This window comes from Balaenoptera ricei, chromosome 6 (assembly GCF_028023285.1).
Source record: "Balaenoptera ricei isolate mBalRic1 chromosome 6, mBalRic1.hap2, whole genome shotgun sequence".
Taxonomy (NCBI): Eukaryota; Metazoa; Chordata; class Mammalia; order Artiodactyla; family Balaenopteridae; genus Balaenoptera; species Balaenoptera ricei.
Genome location: NC_082644.1, coordinates 6,407,740 through 6,425,800, shown reverse-complemented (window position 1 = coordinate 6,425,800; position 18,061 = coordinate 6,407,740). Strand labels below are relative to the sequence as shown.

Genomic DNA, 18,061 nt, shown 5'->3' with positions numbered 1-18,061 from the left:
TTGTGAGAGTCGGGATGAGGATGCCAGGGCAGGTCACAGGACAGTCTCTCTGATGGGGGAAGGGCCAAGCTCACAGCTATTGAGGGCACAGCTGACAGACAGAAGTGCCATTCTAGTTCTGCTCCTGTGGATGAGAACATGCACTCCTTTCAAGTTACTTGATCAAGGGGTACAGGGGGACCCTCAGTACATCCTCATGTGGCCTCACCATGGCCCAGCTCTCCAAGTGAAGAGGGCAGAAGGACCACAGGAAGCTGAAAGTTTGCAAATGGGTAAAACTACATGGTCACAGTGTGATCACAGGTAATGCAACTTGTTTCCTAAGGTTCAAGGCTACAAGACACGAGAAGTCACTGCAGAGAAGATAATTTAGAATTACCCTCTGCTAATTTTAAAGAAGCAGGTAGGGAGGTGACTATGGGGGTCGGTTTATGCTGAATTTAAAGAGAGGCACAGACCCTGGGCTGTGTGGGTGGAGCCTCACAAGACTGCATATGGAGCAATGGCCAGAGATTCCAGGTTCTGGCACTCAGCTGTGCAGGTCCAAAGAGCAGATTTTGTCTGTACTGGCGGGCATGTAGGTTGCAGGACTAACCTGTGCTAACCACACTTTCAAAAGACTGACATAGCAAACAAAACACAAATTCACTTATTTGTAACAAGTATATAATAAGCCTTTCCAGTGACCTCCAAACTTGTTTCCTCAATCCCGGACGTTATCAAGGTAACTGGGAGACCAAATTCATAATCAGAATGTTACTTGTTGAATGCAGACTCAGAACAAAAGAGCGGAAACACTTAAGGGGTGTTTCATCAGGTATTGCAAAAGCCTTCTGAGTGGGATGTACTTTCCAGGTGATCTGAACACGAGTAACCACCAGGAAAAGTATTAGATAATCAGCAACAAATTCTGAGGCCATATCGCCCCTTTTCTAAACAAATGCGGATTACCTGTCTACCTCATTAACCCCAGACAGGGTTTCTTCAGATGGAGCACAATACAATTCTCACTGCTTTGTGTATGGCCATTCATTTTTCTGAGCCTATACCTGTCCCTGATCTTCTCAGCGTGTCATTACGGGCTCTCAGAGAGGGTTACGATGGGTCTCTTCACTTATGTCCTGGTTCTTAGTACCTCCCCGATGGAGTGATATTCCAGTTCTGGGGGCACTTTCATGTGTGTGTGACAAGTTCCCTCAGCCTGCCTAGACGCAGGAGGATACCTCCCACTGCCTGTTCAGCACCAATTATTCTGTTCATCTGTGGAATGTGCTTGTAACATGTTGTATTTATTTTGCCTGCACACATTCCTGCCTTCCTAGAGGAAGAGGTGAATAAATCACCCTGGCTTGCCCGCCAAGAAAGTAATTTTTTTCACCTTAGGTGGGCCGTCTGTTTCTCCGGACATAGCTCTGCTTTAAGTTGAATTGAATACATCTTGTCCCAGGCGTTTTGCCAGCTGTACCAAAAAAAAAAAAAAAAAAAGCTGTAGGCTCCAGGAAATGAAGCAACTAAAAGTGGTTTCCTTGTGAGGTCAAGTCTTTTTTTCTTTTTGAAATGCAACTCATGGAATTAACCTAAAGGAAACTGTGCATCACCGTCCATAGGGGCGGTTTGCAGAGCGGCAGGAGGCCCAGATAACAACCAACCATGAGCTTCCCAAGAATCAGTCCGATTGTGGCACGTCGGTACATCCAGCGCTGGGCCTACAAATGGAGGGGAAAACTGAGTACGTGCTTTGGACCCAAACAGAGGGCCCCCAAGCTAAGGGTTCTTCTCCACCCTGGATGAACATCCAGGTCACCTGCGGAGTTTTCAGTATTCATGCCTTGGTCCCACTCAAATGGCTGCTTCTGATGCCCACGTGTGTTGAGCAAAATGTCCTTAACCCATTGGGGATTAAAGACCTCTTCTTAAGCTACCAAGCTATTGGGGGAAGAAATAACCCAGAGCAGAAAGAGTGTCAAAATATTCAGGCTGCACAGCAAAATTAATAATCAAGAAAATGAAATGACAACACACAGAATGGGAAAAAACATTTGCAAATCATATATCTGATAGGGGGTTAATATGTAAAATATATAAAGAACTCATACAACTCAATAGCAAAAAACCCCCAAATAATTCAATTTAAAAATGGGCAAATTCTAGTTATAGTTCCTTAAAAATGGAACTGCCATACGATCCAGCAATTCCACTTCTGGGCATATATCCGAAGGGAACGAAAACACTATGTTGAAGAAATAGCTGTACCCCTATGTTCATAGCATCATTATTTACAACAGCCAAAACGTGGAGACAACTGAGGTGACCATCGAAAGATGAAGGAACAAAGAAGTTTTGGTATATACGTACAATGGAATAATCAGCCATAAGAAAGAAGAAAATCCTGCCATTTGCAAGATGTGGATAGAACCTGAAGGCATTGTGCTAAGTGAAAAAAGTCAGACAGGGAAGGACAAGTACTGTATGATCTCACTTACGTGTGGAATCTTGAAAAGAAAAATGGCATCGAAAAAGAGATCAGATTTGTGGTTACAAAAGTACCAAAGGCAGCGGGAGCGGGGGGTGGAATAAGATTGGCCAAAGGTGCAAACTTCCAGTTATAAGATAAATAAGCCCTGGGGATGTGACGTACGTCAGGGTGACGGCAGTTAACACTGCCGTGTGGTATATCTGAAAGTGAAGAGCGTAGATCCTAAGAGTGCTCATCCCAAGAAGAAAAACTTCTTTTCTTTACCTATATGAGAGGTAATGTTTACTAAACTTATTGTGGTAAGCTTTTCACAATATATGTATGTCAAACCATTACGCTGAACACCTTAACTTTATACAGTGCTGTACGTCAATTATTTCTCATTAAAACTGGGGGAAAATGTACAGGCTTAACCCAGAAGATGGTGAGCTGTGTGGGCAACAGTCAGCGGCCAGGGGTAGATGCTGGGGTTACTGTCTGGTGTGGTTACAGACACTCAGGGTGTAGCGAGGAGCAAGTCACGAAGAGAAGAAGGCAGCTTAGCCTGGCAAGTGTGGGCCCATCAGGCCAGTGCAGGGGACCTTCTCTTGCTTCAGCTCAGAGACAGAGCATCCGAAGGGCAACAGGAATCAACACATCAACATGGGAGCCACTGTCCGGAGGCGAGAGACAGAGGAGGCAATGGTAGGTACCGTGAGATAGAAGGGGAGGGTGCGCGGCCCAGCCCTAACACATGCACAAGACGTCGGGACTCTCTGAACCACTCAGAAGGGACGGGGCCAGGGGTGATATTCAGCCTGCATGCACTGGCATGGTGTTCCTGCAGGTTATCACACAGAACTACAGTCCCGAAGGCTGGTAAACAGCTGGGGTTAGATCACACATCACCGAATGACATCATCCAGTGGCCACCGAGCAGGTGGCAATGGGACTTGGGACGGGTGCACCTGGACGCTGGTGCATGAGCCGAGCAGGCCAAGGCGGTAGCCGAGCGGACGCAGTCCCTGCCTGCCCTCAGGAGGGGCCCAGGTGGGCAGAGGTGGAGGGACAGGCTGGCTGGGGCAGTGCCGTAGGTGAGGGTGGAAGCACAGGCCCTCCAGGTACGGGCTCCGCGAGATGCGCCAGCGCCCAGAACACGAGGGACAGCCCGCCTGGTCACTCTCCCACTGCAGCCAGTGCCTGGCCCCAGGTCTAATGACCATCAGGTTCACGGGGAAGGCATCGGAAGAGCTCGTTTCCTCTGCAGAGTCACAGCTTAGAGACGGGCAGCGTCCAGCTTCATGAGAGCTTAGCAAACATAAGACCACCAAGTAATTTCTGAACATCAATAATGACCGAGAAATAGTTACAATGATTGGATGACCATTCTAATCTATACCACAGAGTTAGCAGCTTCAGGATGAGTTTAGTTTAGTTGAGAGAATAAAAAGGGAATTTTTTTTTTAAGATTTTTTGATGTGGACCATTTTTAAAGTCTTTATTGAACTTGTAACAATATTGCTTCTGTTTTATGTTTTGGTTTTGGGCCCCGAGGCATGTGGGATCTTAGCTCCCCAACCAAGGATCGAACCCGCACCCCCCTGCATTGAAAGGTGAAGTCTTAACCACTGGACCGCCAGGGAAGTCCCAAAAAGGGAATATTTTAGGTTTTTACTTATATAATGATTGATTTATATACATTTGTTTATAAAACTTCCGTTGCCATACAGCTTGTTAAACACACTGCCCGTCATCCTTAGACTGGGCAACGCAGGGTTGGGGGGACAGTGATTCAGCTGGTGGAGCTTGAAATGGCTTCATTGCACCCCTACCCTCGCCATGCCAGGTTGGTCTGACCTGGGCAGATACGGGTTTTATCTGACTGACAAATCAAGTGTTATTTTCCATGTGTTGCAGAGGACTGGGCCCAACAAACGCAGTCAGGATTTCCCAGTCACTGCTGCTCTCACACTTCCTGCACCTTCACAAGGACCTGACCTGCAGTGCAAGGCACGAACTATGCAAAGGAAACACCGTGTTAGGCTTCTAGTAACTTCGCCAGGACAGAGGAGGCCAGAAGTTCAATGTTTAACACATAGTTATTGAACATTTAAACTGGGCCAGGCAGAGTCTAGGCACTGAGGATACACAGTAAAATGGACGAAAATCCCTACACCCGGTGCCAACGAGTGATTGCAGGGGTTTATTATTCAAAGGCCAAGGGTGGATGGACAGAGCCAAGGAGAAGGCTGTGATCTCAGCTCAGCACCCTCTCCTCTGCCCTCCTTGGGTTGGAGTTATTAGGACATTGTGATTAGTGCCACAGACCTGTGGGGCTAGTCTACCCTGAGACAGTCAAGCCATCATAAGGGCAGGTACCAGGAAAGAGCCCCTGCCCCAAATTGACTGCTCCTTTGTCATGATTTAGTATCTAAAATTCTGCCATTCGATAAGCATTTTCCAACCAGTGTTCCTTGGAATCTAGTCCTTCAGGATTCTTAGTTTAAAAGAAATTTTTTTCAGTAGTTAAACAAGTTTGGCAAACACCTGAGCTCTTGGTGAGTCCCAGTGAACGGCGTATTAATCTGTATGACCTCCATTGGTTTTGGATTCAAAACTTGGGCGTCTCTCTTTATTTTTCTAAGTATTTGCTTACGCCTCCATCCCTCTACATTGTAGGTAATTCAGTATCTCTCTCTTAAGGACTCTTCATTCCACAAATTGTCCAGGAATCTGGGAACTTAGTCTAAAGGGAGTAGTCTTGTTTCAAAGTTCCAGGGGGAAGGAACTGATCAGTCTATTAAAAGTCCTGATTTTACAAAACACCATGGTATTGGCACAAAAACAGACATATGGATCAATGGAACAGAGTAGAGAGCCCAGAAATAAACCTACACACCTATGGTCAGTTAATCTTAACAAAGGAGGCAAGGATATACACAGGATAAAAGACAGTCTCTTCAGCAAGTGGCATTGGGAAAGGTGGACAACCTCATGTAAATCAATGAAGTTAGAATGCTCCCCCAAACCATGCATAAAAATAAACTGAAAATGGCTTAAAGACTTAAATATAAGACAGGATACCATAAAACTCCTAGAAAAGAACATAGGCAAAACATTCTCTGACATAAATCATACCAATGTTTTCTAAGCTCAGTCTCCTAAGACAACAGAAATAAGCAAAAATAAACAAATGGGACCTAATCAAACTTATAAGCTTTTTCACAGTAAAGGAAACCATAAACAAAACGAAAAGACAACCTACGGACTGGGAGAAAATATTTGCAAACAATGCAACCGACAAAGGATTAATTTCCAAAATATACAAACAGCTCATATAACTTAACAATAAAAAAACAAACAACCCAATCAAAAAATGGGCAGAAGACCTAAATAGATTTTTCTCCAAAGAAGACATACAGATGGCCAATAGGCACATGAAAAGATGCTCAATATCTCTAATTATCAGACAAATGCAAATAAAAACTACAATGAGGTATCATCTCACACCAGTCAGGATGGCTATCATAAAAAGTCTACAAATAATAAATGCTGGAGAGGGCGCAGTGAAAATGGAACCCTCCTACACTGTTGGTGGGAATGTAAATTGGTGCAGCCACTATGGAGAACAGTATGGAGGTTCCTTAAAATACTAAAAATAGAGTTACCATATGTTCCAGCAATCCCACTCCTGGGCATATATCCAAACAAAACTATAATTCAAAAAGATATATGCATCCCAATGTTCACTGCAGCACTATTTACAATAGCCAAGACATGGAAACAACCGAAATGTCCATTGACAGATGAATGGATAAAGAAGATGTGGTATATATACACAATGGAATGCTACTCAGCCATAAAAAAAGAATGAAATAATGCCATTTGTAGCAACATGGATGGACCTGGAGATTATCATACTAAGTGAAGTAAGTCAGACAGAGAAAGACAAATATCATATGATATCACTTATATGTGGAATCTAAAATATGATACAAGTGAACTTATTTACAAAACAGAAACAGACTCACAAACATAGAAAACAAACTTATGGTCACCAAAGTGTGGGGAGGGATCAATTAGGAGTTTGGGATTAACAGATGCAAACTAGTACATATAGGATGGATAAACAACAAGGTCCTACTGTATAGCACAGGGAACTATATTCAATATCCTGTGATAAACCATAATGGAAAAGAATATGAAAAAGAATGCATATATGAATCACTTTGCTGCACAGCAGAAATTAACACAACATTGTAAATCAACTGTACTTCAATAAAATACTTTAAAAAAAAAAGAAAACAAACATGGTTACCAAGGGGGGTATAAATTAGGGGTTTGGGACTAGCATATACAAACTACTATATATAAAATAGATAAACAACAAGGTCCTACTGTATAGCACAGGGAACTATATTCAATATCTTGTAATAAACCATAATGGAAAAGGATATGAAAAAGAATATATATATATCTCTGAATCACTTTGCTGTACACCGGAAACTAACACAGCATTGTAAATCAACTGTACTTCAATTAAAGAAAAAAGTTCTGATTTCAATCACTTCTACATACTGTCCCTGTTCAAAACTGATTCTGACAGGCTCCGGTGAGTCCCTGTCCTGCCGTGAGGATGTCCTTTCTGCTTCAGAACCCTGTGCAGGCAGCAGGGTGGCCCTGAGGACACAGACTCCTAAGGCTTATTGGATTTATACTCACACAGTCAGCCACTGTTCCACAAACATGACCACTTTGCCAAGGTGCCCGGGTGTAATTGGGTTTCTAAACACAGCTGCACACTGTATCTAGAACACGCTGTTCCCCTACAAACCTCTAGGCTCTGGTGTTGAGCCTAAGCTCCTGACTCAGACTCCCTCTTTTTTCCTGGGGGACGTTTAATGTTTTTTCGCTACCAGGGACCCTCCGTCAGGGCTATCTCAGCCCTTAGAAAGCTGAATCTCAGAAGGGAAGGGGACAGAGTGTCGATCCCTCTCCTCCTGGAGGATCCTTGGTAAGTTTAGTTTGGCACATCAGGGGGATATAGGGAAGAACAATCTCTGTAAATGTCCTTTCCCCAGAGACCTGTATATCAACTCACCTGTACTGGCATAATTGAGAGTATTCGGGGAACAAGGCAAGAAGATCTAGGGGGTCAAGGTCTTGTTCCGTCTTGCTGCTTCTCCAACTAAAAAACAAAATAAAAGAAACAAACATTTTTTTTGTGAAAGAGAGGTAGAAGATTTTTCCCTGTTATAATTTTGTATATTAAAGGGGCATAGTCTGTCTATAAAAGCCCCCGTCAAATGAATCATAAGGTATGTTCTGCTTCGGAGAGAATCAAACTCCCAAGAATCCTCTCGTGAATTTCTTCCACTGAATTAAAGCCCTAACCACCCCACCCCCCAAGCTTCTTGGGAAGCCAGTCCGCATCTCTGAGTGAGTCAGGCTCCTAGTGGAGAAATCTCTGAAACTTTTAGGTCAGAGAAGAAAATCCCAGCATTTGCCAACATAGTTTGGACTCATTAATTTTCTGACACTAAAAAGGCTCTAATTTCTATGGAGAAGAGAAACACGCTGAACAAGTATGATAGTCTTAAACCCCTCATTCTCACTGATACTTGGCCTTCCCCATTTTCTGAAATATTTTACATCGAGTAACTTAAGACACAAAATAAAACATAGCATACACTGTTCTTTTTTAAATTAATTAATCTATTTTTGGCCGCGTTGGGTCTTTGTTGCTGAGCGCAGGCTTTTCTCTAGTTGCGGCGAGCGGGGGTTACTCTTCATTGCGGTGCGCGGGCTTCTCATTGCGGTGGCTTCTCTTGTTGTGGAGCACGGGCTCTAGGCACATGGGCTTCAGTAGTTGTGGCACGTGGGCTCAGTAGTTGTGGCTCGCGGGCTCTAGAGCGCAGGCTCAGTAGTTGTGGCGCACGGGCTTAGTTGCTCCGCGGCATGTGGGATCTTCCCGGACCAGAGATCGAACCCGTGTCCCCTGCATTGGCAGGCGGATTCTTAACCACTGAGCCACCAGGGAAGCCCAGCATACACTGCTGAAGCTTTCCTGATGCAGGATATTTTACACTTCAGCCTTGCTTGTCCAATTGGCACAAGTCACTCGGATTCTGTGGGAAAACGCAGTGAAAGTTCTGTAAGGTGGTAACAATGTGGGGACAATTTTTGCTACTTCATCCTCAAAGGAGCCCTGTTTGGAATATTAGTGATAAAAGCAAAGACTAACTTGCCAAGGACAGAAGACAGTGTTATAGAAAGGCTTTCTTTTGGTAGAACTGTTACCATGTTTTAGGCTGATTTTAATGGACATATTTGCCTCCCACTCTAATGCATGCCCACATCCTATGAAACAGTAAGTGATGTTTTAATAGGATTATAATATATGTAAAAACATATCATGTATTTAGAGATGAAATATCCAGGGAAAATATTTCCATAGCTTACTATTTCTTGGCATTTCCTGTGTCCTATCTGATATGTATATACACAAAGGGAGCTCGTTTTAGTTATCAAATACTGTGTTGTATTTATTACTTCAACTTGCAAATGTTTCTATTTGGATTTCCAAACATGCAATTTTTAACATGTTTTATTAGTGACAGAGCAATAAAGGAACAACTTTGCAGCTAATTTAACACCTATAAATTTCCCTGCAGTGTAAAAGAAATGGCCTTGGCAGACCACATGTCTGCTCATGTTTCAAAGGATATTAAATGTAAATACTTCTAAAATGCCCTGCAGCTAGAGTTCTCTTATTCCATAAAACACTTACAGGTTCATTGCTTATACTTTTATAAAAAGTGGTACCTGATTCTGAACAGACTTATTATGTGAAAATTATTTTTTTAAATAGCTATATTTGAGAAGTCATATAAAAGCTAGATGATTACAAATAACAATTACAATTAACCTGAAAAATGTTAAAAAGACATTGATCAAAAAATTTGAAAACGTATGTCAACATAAAACCTGCACACAAACCTTTATAGCACCTTTATTTATAATTGTAAAAACTGTACGCAACAAAGATGTCCTTCAACAGGTGAAAGGATGAACAAACTGTGGTATATCAATATCATGGAAAATTATTCAGTGATAAAAAGAAATAAACTATGGAACTCTAAAAACATGTGAATGACTCAAATACATATTGCTAAGTGAATGAAGCCAGTCTATACAGGTTACATACTATATGTTTCCAATTATATTATAGTCTGAAAAAGGTAAAACTATAGAAATGGTAAAAAGATCAATAACTGCCAGAGTTCCAGGCAGGGGGAGGACAGATTAGGTGAAGTTCAGGAGATATTTTAGGGCAATGAGACTATTCTGTATCATAATGTAATAGTGGATAGTTAACACTATGTATTTGTCAAAACCCATAGACCTTTACAGCACGAAGACTGATCCTTAATGCATGAACGTTAAAAAAGTATATTTAAGAGGTTGGGGTATTACAGGATGGAATGCAGAATGTGATAGAACAATCTAACTGTATTACAAACGTACAAAACAACCTCACTGGAGCGTGGGGTAGAGGGAAAGGTGCTGACCTGAGCAACTTTGTAAATGGAGCCTATAAAACTGAGGGCAAAAGACACTGCACATAAGCACTGTGTCCTAGTTGGTAAAATTATTTATTGCAGGATACGGGTTAACAATTCTGACACTGCTGTACACAAATGCTGGAACAGAACAACTAAATGAGTGGCAGACGGTGGGGACAGGAGAGGGAGGTTACCCATCAGCAAGGGGAGAAGGTCAGAACAGTTCATGTAGAATCAGATTAGAGTTGGAGACGTCAACATAAACTCATGTGTAGCTTGATATAAATACAATGGTGACACAGAGAAATACCTACAGATGTGTGCACATAGGTTAGTATATGCACCTATATTTCCCAGCTCCATCAGCAGAGAGGGCCCAGAAGTTATGACACTCCAGTGGCAGTGAGTCCATCTAGTGCCTGGGTCTGCGTTTCCAATCCATTCTCCAATAAAAGGAACCAGCATTCCTTGAGGACATGGCTGATTCTAGGACTGGGGCAGGAAATATACAAGATGAGCTTGGAGCTTCTTGTAGTGCCAGAAAGTAAGAAAATGTTGGGGGAAAAAAACCTAACACCTGATGACGGTTTATATCAAAAGGACACAGGAGAAAACTAAAAGGACTCCCAACGGCCAAAGCTGGAACAATCTGAGCAACAAAATAACATTTTTAAAGTACTATTGGAGGGAATTCCCTGACAGTCCAGTGGTTACGACTCCGCTCTTTCACTGCCGAGGGCATGGGTTCAATCCCTGGTCAGGGAACTAAGATCCCACAAGCCACACAGCCAGCCAAAAACAAAACAAGAAGGTACTATTGGATTATAATCCAAAGTATAAAATAAAATATCCATGAGTTCATACTGATATGAATAAATGAGGAAGAATAGGCACATCTCGTGTGCAGAAGAATTCCAAAACCTGTACGCAGGTATTCGGCCCTCAAGGAGGAGGAGCATAACGTGACTCCTTGGGTGTGGGCTGTGCAGACTGACTTCCTTCCAAAGGGTGTGGCATGCGGTGGGGAGAAGACAACCAACTTTGCAGTGGAGAAACCCGACGCACACTGCCGCAGCCAGGATCAAGGTCAACATCCACTGTGGTGAGTCTGTCCCCAGTAAGTGCCCGTGACACAATGTGATGAAGATGGAACTTCACCTCTGTGGCCTTCTTCCCCAAAACACACAACCCAAGTCTAACCGCAAGATAAATATTAGACAAATCTCAACCGAGGGACGTTCTACAAAACACCTAACCAGTACTTCTCAAAATTTGTCAAGGTCATCAAAAACAAGCAAAGTCTAAGAAATGGTCACAGCCCAGAGGACCCTAAGGAGACTTGACAGTAAATGTAATGTGGTGTCCAGAGCAAGGACATTAGAAAAAAACCAAGAAAAAATGAATAAAGTATGGGCTTTAGTTAATAACAATTTATCAAGATCAATTCATTAATTGTAACAAATATATCACATGAATGTAAGACGTTAATAATAGAGATATAGGTATAGGTATATCGAAGTTTCTGTATTGTTAGCAACTATAAATCTAAAACTATTCTGAAATTTTAAAGTTTATTTTTAAAAATATATTGAGAATCATATGCTCACAGAAAGTGGGAAATGGAAGGTACCATAAAGACCGTCAGTTAAACCTTTTATTTTACAAGGGAGAAAACTGAGGATTTATAGTACGGTTTTGTAGCCTGCACTTTGAGAAAACAGTGGTGGCTCGCTGCTGAGCTGGTTCTCACTGACACTAAACATCAATCACAGTACACAGCAGACACTCAATAAATTATTACTGAATGCTGAGTAACTCCCAACAACCTGCCGTCTACCCAAGTATCTTATCCTCTCACTCATTCATTTACTAACTCATTCATTCATTCAACAAATATTTACTGAGTGTCTGGCACTATCATTTTACTCCTAGAATTATAACCACTTAGAAACTCTATCCAAAGGATGGACATTTTGGCAATTTTCCATACCTGACTTTGTAGGAAACTGTTTATCTGATTCAAGTTTATAAGTGTCCAAGGAAGAATGGTCTCAAGCCAGGTTCATAGAACATAGACTAAGGGGGTACAAGAAGGAAGGCTCTGAGTCCCAGAGGGGATGTGTGGTTCGTTTATATTCAGGCTGTGGGCTGCAGCCTTTTTGAGTAATACTGTTATTTTAGACTCTCTCATCTCTCATTCCACTCCTTCTACTACTCACTGAGACAACGGGCTAACAGCCTAATGTTGTCTTCTTTCCAGTTTCAGCTCCACTACTTACCAGCTGGGTGATCTTGGCCAAGCTGCCTAATCTTTTGGGGCCTCAGTTCCCCCATCTGAAAAATTACCTCATGAAAGAATGTTGCTTGGGTCAAATAAGCCCACATTTTTAAAATGTTTGGCACACTTGGCAATGACATTATTATTACTACTGTCAATACTGTTATTGTTATCATTACCGACCAACCAGAGGCTTGTACCTGGGAAGCTTCGACAGTCACTCGGGATCTACAAAGAACACACGTTGGCACACTTAATCAATCTTTCCATCTTTCTCGGTTTGATAAGTAGGTTGTTTCCAACAAATCACAAAATTATCGTTGTGATCTGGACTATGATTCCATTTACTGTCAGTCCAATGCCTCTTTTAGACTGCCAGGAAACCAAAGGCCTTATTTTCAAGTTCCCTCCCTTCTTGGCCTCTTTTCCTGCCAAAATTTATTTTCATGTTAACATTTATTCTAAATATTCCATGGGCTCCTAAAACTGGACAGTTTTCCTAGATTCAGTTCTCTCTGGAGGTCCATTTTTTCTGACTTTATTTCTATGATATTTAAAGATCAGGTTCATCACAAGATAAAGACTGTAGTGTCTACGAAATGTAATTAACTATTTACCAGTAGGTTTAGCTCCAAGCCTCAGGATTTACTGACTTCTTTAAATTTGCTAAAAGTCACCAAACAATTCAAAATTTCTCCGTTCTGCTTTCTCCTCACTCTCCAGAAGAAGTCAGGTTGTTGGCCACTGACTGCATTTGGTATTTAAAAGGCCAAGTCTTGGGACTTCCCTGGCGGTCCAGTGGTTAAGAATCCACTTTCCAATGCAGAGGACGCAGGTTCGATCCCTGGTCAGGGAACTAAGATCCCACATGCCGGGGGGCAACTAAGCCTGCGTGCTGCAACTACTGAGCCCGTGCACCATAACTAGGGAACCCAAGTGCTGCAACTACAGAGCCCACGTGCTCTGGAGCCCGTGTGCCACAACTAGAGAGAAGCCCACACGCCACAACAAAAGATCCCATGTGCCACAGCTAAGACCCAACATAGCCAATAAATAAATATTTTAAAAAATAAAAATAATAAAATAAAAGGCCAAGTCTTATACTAGAAGATCAATACATCTAAAATAAAAACATGGGTTTGGGGATAACTTTTATTGTTAGGGGGTGGAGGAGGTCAAGCTAACAAAAGTTTGTTTTTAGCATTCCATGTCTTAGCTAGGGATTATGCAGAGGTTAATATCAGTAGCAGATTCCTGTTGAAATGAGTTATCTGTTCTTTTAAAGTCTCTCAACAGCCACCAAAGAAAAGGAAGGTTAAACCTTTATCTATCTATTAGGCTATTGTTCATAGGTGTCAATGATGCCAATAGAATAATATTGTCTTGTTATGTCTAAGTGCATTTAAGCAATGGGTGTTCCTTGAGCCATACTTTAAAACATAAAATACTTTAAACGTTGATTGCTATTGTATCAAACTATTTCACTATTAGATTACTACCATTATTGTGAAACAAATTAAATAAAAAGTTCGTATGTTCAAAACAAAAAACAACAAACAAGAAACAAAACAAAAAAATAAAGATCAGTCACGTCAGGGTGCTCATGACCTCTACATGCCAATGCTGTGAACAAGTCCCAGGCCCCCAGTGTGACTTACTGTCCATGCCCAGGTAAGGGAGGTCATGTGTTTGCTCTTCTAATGAAAAGTTTCTGAGCAAGAAGATCCCCGCCACGAGCCCCGTTACAGTCACGGCTGCCTGTCTGGCATCCTGCCAGTTCCCAAGTGCATCCTAATTCCAGTACGAGGGCCTCTGGGAAGCAGGTCCCTTCCTACAGCTGCAGCAGCATCAGCCTGACATCGTAGGTGACAGCCCCTTGGTGATTATAATTCTGTCTCAAGGGCTTCACTGGAGGCTCCTTGGTGGAGTAAGTTTTCCTAAGTGTCACTGCAATGAAAGCTAACTAAGTTTGGGTAATAAAGGTTATCTTCTTCAACCCAGATGCAAAAACCATTCTCAGCACAAATGTTTCAGGTTCAGAGGAAATCTTAAGGGAAACTTTAAATAGTTTTCATCAAAAAGAATATCCTTGTACTGAGTTCAAAAATAATTAAGTTAATAAAACAGGTTAACTGTTTCTTTTTAACGGATGGAAGATTTTAAAGACATTCTAAAAGGCGATTTTGTCTGTAGCTCATTATTACTGCAACAAACATACTGTGAATTAGTTTTCCATTAGCATCATTATTTTGAAACTCCTTTTGTTAAGGATACTCACATATAACAGGTCCTCCTTCTCTCCTGGGAGGGGCCTGCGAAGGTTGAAACCAGCTGCTGCTTCTCTCCAAACCCTACCCTCAGCGACTCCAAAAGGATTTAAGCCTGAAGGAAACAGGAGAAACGGGTCAATTAGGAAACACAGAAGCAGCAGATTCTAAATCAGGGCACATGCATGAGCTCTCAGGTGGAAATCAGGGGAAGAGTTTATGTGTGTTCTCATTTTTTTCACAAGCTTAAGATGTCCAATGTGTACAATTATTTATACCTAAGACATCTCCTGAGACTTCTTCTGATTGGAAGGATTTTGTTGTTGTTATCATTTGTTTGCTTGTTTTTTAGGAAATACTAATCAGCTCGCTTTTCAAATTTAATGCCCATACTTTTAACATAGTTGCTTAAGTTCTATATCATGAATTGGCTCTGTCATTAATTTGGGGGCATTTTTCTATTTGTAATAAACGTGATTGGACATAAGAGTGATAACATATACCTATATAAATAAGACACACACATATATAGTAAGTATCATATAAAAACATAGCAGGAACTATTTCCTGGAAATCTGGACAGTATATTTGAACAGCCTTACCCACCTCACATGAGACATTTACTCTGGGAAGCTCCAGAGCTTGTCTCAAAGAGACACATGGTCTCCAGAGCAACATAAACCAGGGCTCAACAAGAAGTCTCAGTAACAGGCCATCAGGAAAAAACAAAATAAAACGAAATGCCTTAAGTTTCCATGTACAAGAAAACAAATACTGGTTTCAGATTTTTAAAAATTTGAGCCCCAAATTAAAAGTCTCAAGGGCGGGACTTCCCTGGTGGTCCAGTGGTTAAGACTCTGCGTTCCCAATGCAGGGGGCCTGGGCTCAATCCCTGGTCAGGGAACTAGTTCCACGCATGCCACAACTAAAGATCCCACATGCCGCAACTGAAAGATCCCGCACGCTGCAACAAAGATCCCGCACGCGGCAACTAAGACCTAGCGCAGCCAAATAAATAAATAAATATTGCAATATTAGGATAAAAAAGTCTCAAGGGCAACCTCTCTAATTGCAGGCCTTGGTTTGCAACTCAACTGCTTCCCAAATGGGCAACTCTGTGCCATGGATATCAGGTTGAATAGTTACAGACGTTTCTAGTTTAACAGTGTTCAATAATTCTCCCTAGACATGATGGGAGTCCAGCCAGTGATGAGTAAACGTTTGAGACATAACAAAGGACTAGAAAGCCCAGATGCAAATGTGCTTTTGAGGGGAAATCTTTCCTGAGTGACTAGGAACATGATCCGGAGGCAATGGACAGTTACACCCTGAAGCAGGCCTGCAAGAAACACAACGCCAGGCCTACCGTATGGATTTGGATATTGCTGACTATAAAAGGGAACCAACTGGGGCTTCCCTGGTGGCGCAGTGGTTGAGAATCTGCCTGCCAATGCAGGGGACACGGGTTCGAGCCCTGGTCTGGGAAGATCCCACGTGCCGCAGAGCAACTGGGCCCGTGAGCCACAATTACTGAGCCTGCGCGTCTGGAGCCTGTGCTCCGCAACAAGAGAGGCCGCGATAGTGAGAGGCCCGCGCACCGCGATGAAGAGCGGCCCCCGCTTGCCACAACTAGAGAAAGCCCTCGCACAGAAACGAAGACCCAACACAGCCATAAATAAATTAATTAATTAATTAAAAAAAAAAAGAAGTTATAAAGTAGATAATATTTAAAAAAAAAAGGAACCAACTATTTTGAACAACTATGGATTAAATACAAGGAAACAGAATGAGCACTGTAATCAGGGAAACAAAGAAGCGTTAGATGCACAGGGAAATAAGAGGAAGAGGAAAGTCAGTATGTGTTGGCACTGCACTTCTGGGCGAGGTCAGCGCTGGGTAATCGAGATGGACGCTCTTCAGGTGGACTGAGGCCTGAACAGTTTCCACTTTCTTCCTCATACTCACGTATTTCTACACATTTAAGTCGTACAAATAAATTAACCATCTCTGTGGCATAAGCTTTCTGTAGTAAGCATCACAGGGAACGTATTTATAAATACGCCAAGGGAATGTGCAGCCAACTGCACACACGTCTTGCATCTGTTTCTTGGATCCCATGCCACTTGCTCCAGCCTCCGTGAAGTGGAGCTTGGAGATTCGAGCTCTCTCAGGCCGCTGACCGAGTCTGGTTTCGCAGGTCTTCACTTGGCTGTGTGTTCCTCCGTCCCGGGGTGTGTACACATGGCTTCCCTCGAACAGCTGTCAGCAGGTCCTTCCACTCACCTCCCTTCCGGAAACGCCTTCCTTTGACTTCCACGCCAACCCCCTGAATTCTTCTACCACTCCCATTCTCTGCTCACCCCTGAATGCCAGTGGCCCCTGTGATTCTGACCTCAGCCCAGTTCCCTTCTCGCTCGGAGTCCATTCCCGGCACGTGGGGAAGCGCGTGGGCACTAGACCCAGAACCTGCAGGCTGCAGGCTGCGTGTGTGCGATCCTGCGCAGGTTCCCTGACATCTCTGACGTGTCCCCTCTTATAAGGTGGGGCCAATACGCGGACCGACTTCATGGGGTCATAAGGAAGAGCGAATGCGTTCAGACATGTGAAGTCCCTGGCACCCAGAGTACAGGCTCAGCTTCTTTAACTGGGACAGCCATGGCTTCAACTATCATTTAGTTGAGTAACTCGATCACTTACTTAGTTGATGGTTAGTTGACTAGCAGATAAAACTCTGATTTTCTAGCTCATATTTCTTTTCCGAGCTCCAAGTCCATTTAGCCAACCGCCTACTAAACATCCCCAGTTACACCCAGGACTCCTTCAATTAATTCCACGTTCACAGACTAACCATTCTCCTCTCCCCACTCCTGCTCCACCCAAAACTGCTCTCCTTTTTTATTCTTTTTCCGAGATGAGTAACGGCATCATCCATCCAAGGGTCCAAACCTTCGAAAGTTAATAGAATCTCCCCTTTTCTCAACTACCGGTACCCTAAACATAAAAATCCTACTGCAGAGACTTCCCTGACAGTCCAGTGCTTAAGACTCTGCGCTTCCAATACAGGGGGCACAGGTTCAATCCCTGGTCAGGGAACGAAGATCCCACGTGCTGTGCGGCGCAGACGAAAAAAAAAAGAAAAGAAAAGAAAATCCAACTGGTCACCACATCTTTTCAGTTTTGCTTCCTGACCATCTTCTCTTCTGGGTTACCCTCCTCCCTGCCTCTAGACTCTTCCCTCCCACACCGTCCTCCTCTGACACTGCAGTCAGCGGGTTCATCCTTTCTAATGGTTTTCATCATCTTTCCGTTGACCTTCAGGATAAATCCACAGTTTTTAGCACAGCATATCAGGTACTTCATCAACTTGCCCCTTTCTCTTCCTCTGTTTTATCTCCTCCCACCCTCAGTTCCAGCCACATGAAACCACTGTAATCCCCAAAGTTATCACCTCTCCTTCACCGCCATGCCCTTGTTAATACAACCAGGATCACCCCCT

General features: G+C 42.8%; 1 protein-coding gene across 29 annotated transcripts in view; it reads right to left on the bottom strand.

The window, feature by feature from the left end:
- The window catches only part of SAP30 (Sin3A associated protein 30), a 101,303-nt gene that overhangs the window by 47,786 nt on the left and 35,456 nt on the right, over positions 1-18,061 (bottom strand). For 26 of the 29 annotated variants that reach the window (XR_009503947.1, XR_009503939.1, XR_009503930.1 and 23 more), the window contains 3 exons: positions 14,577-14,680; positions 8,146-8,583; positions 7,557-7,643 (listed from right to left, as the gene is read on the bottom strand). The gene's annotated coding sequence lies outside the window, so the exon portion shown is untranslated. Of the gene's footprint in view, positions 1-1,378; positions 1,460-7,556; positions 7,644-8,145; positions 8,584-14,576; positions 14,681-18,061 lie in introns of all 29 variants that reach the window. The other 3 variants (XR_009503955.1, XR_009503950.1, XR_009503931.1) reach the window with 2 other exon arrangements.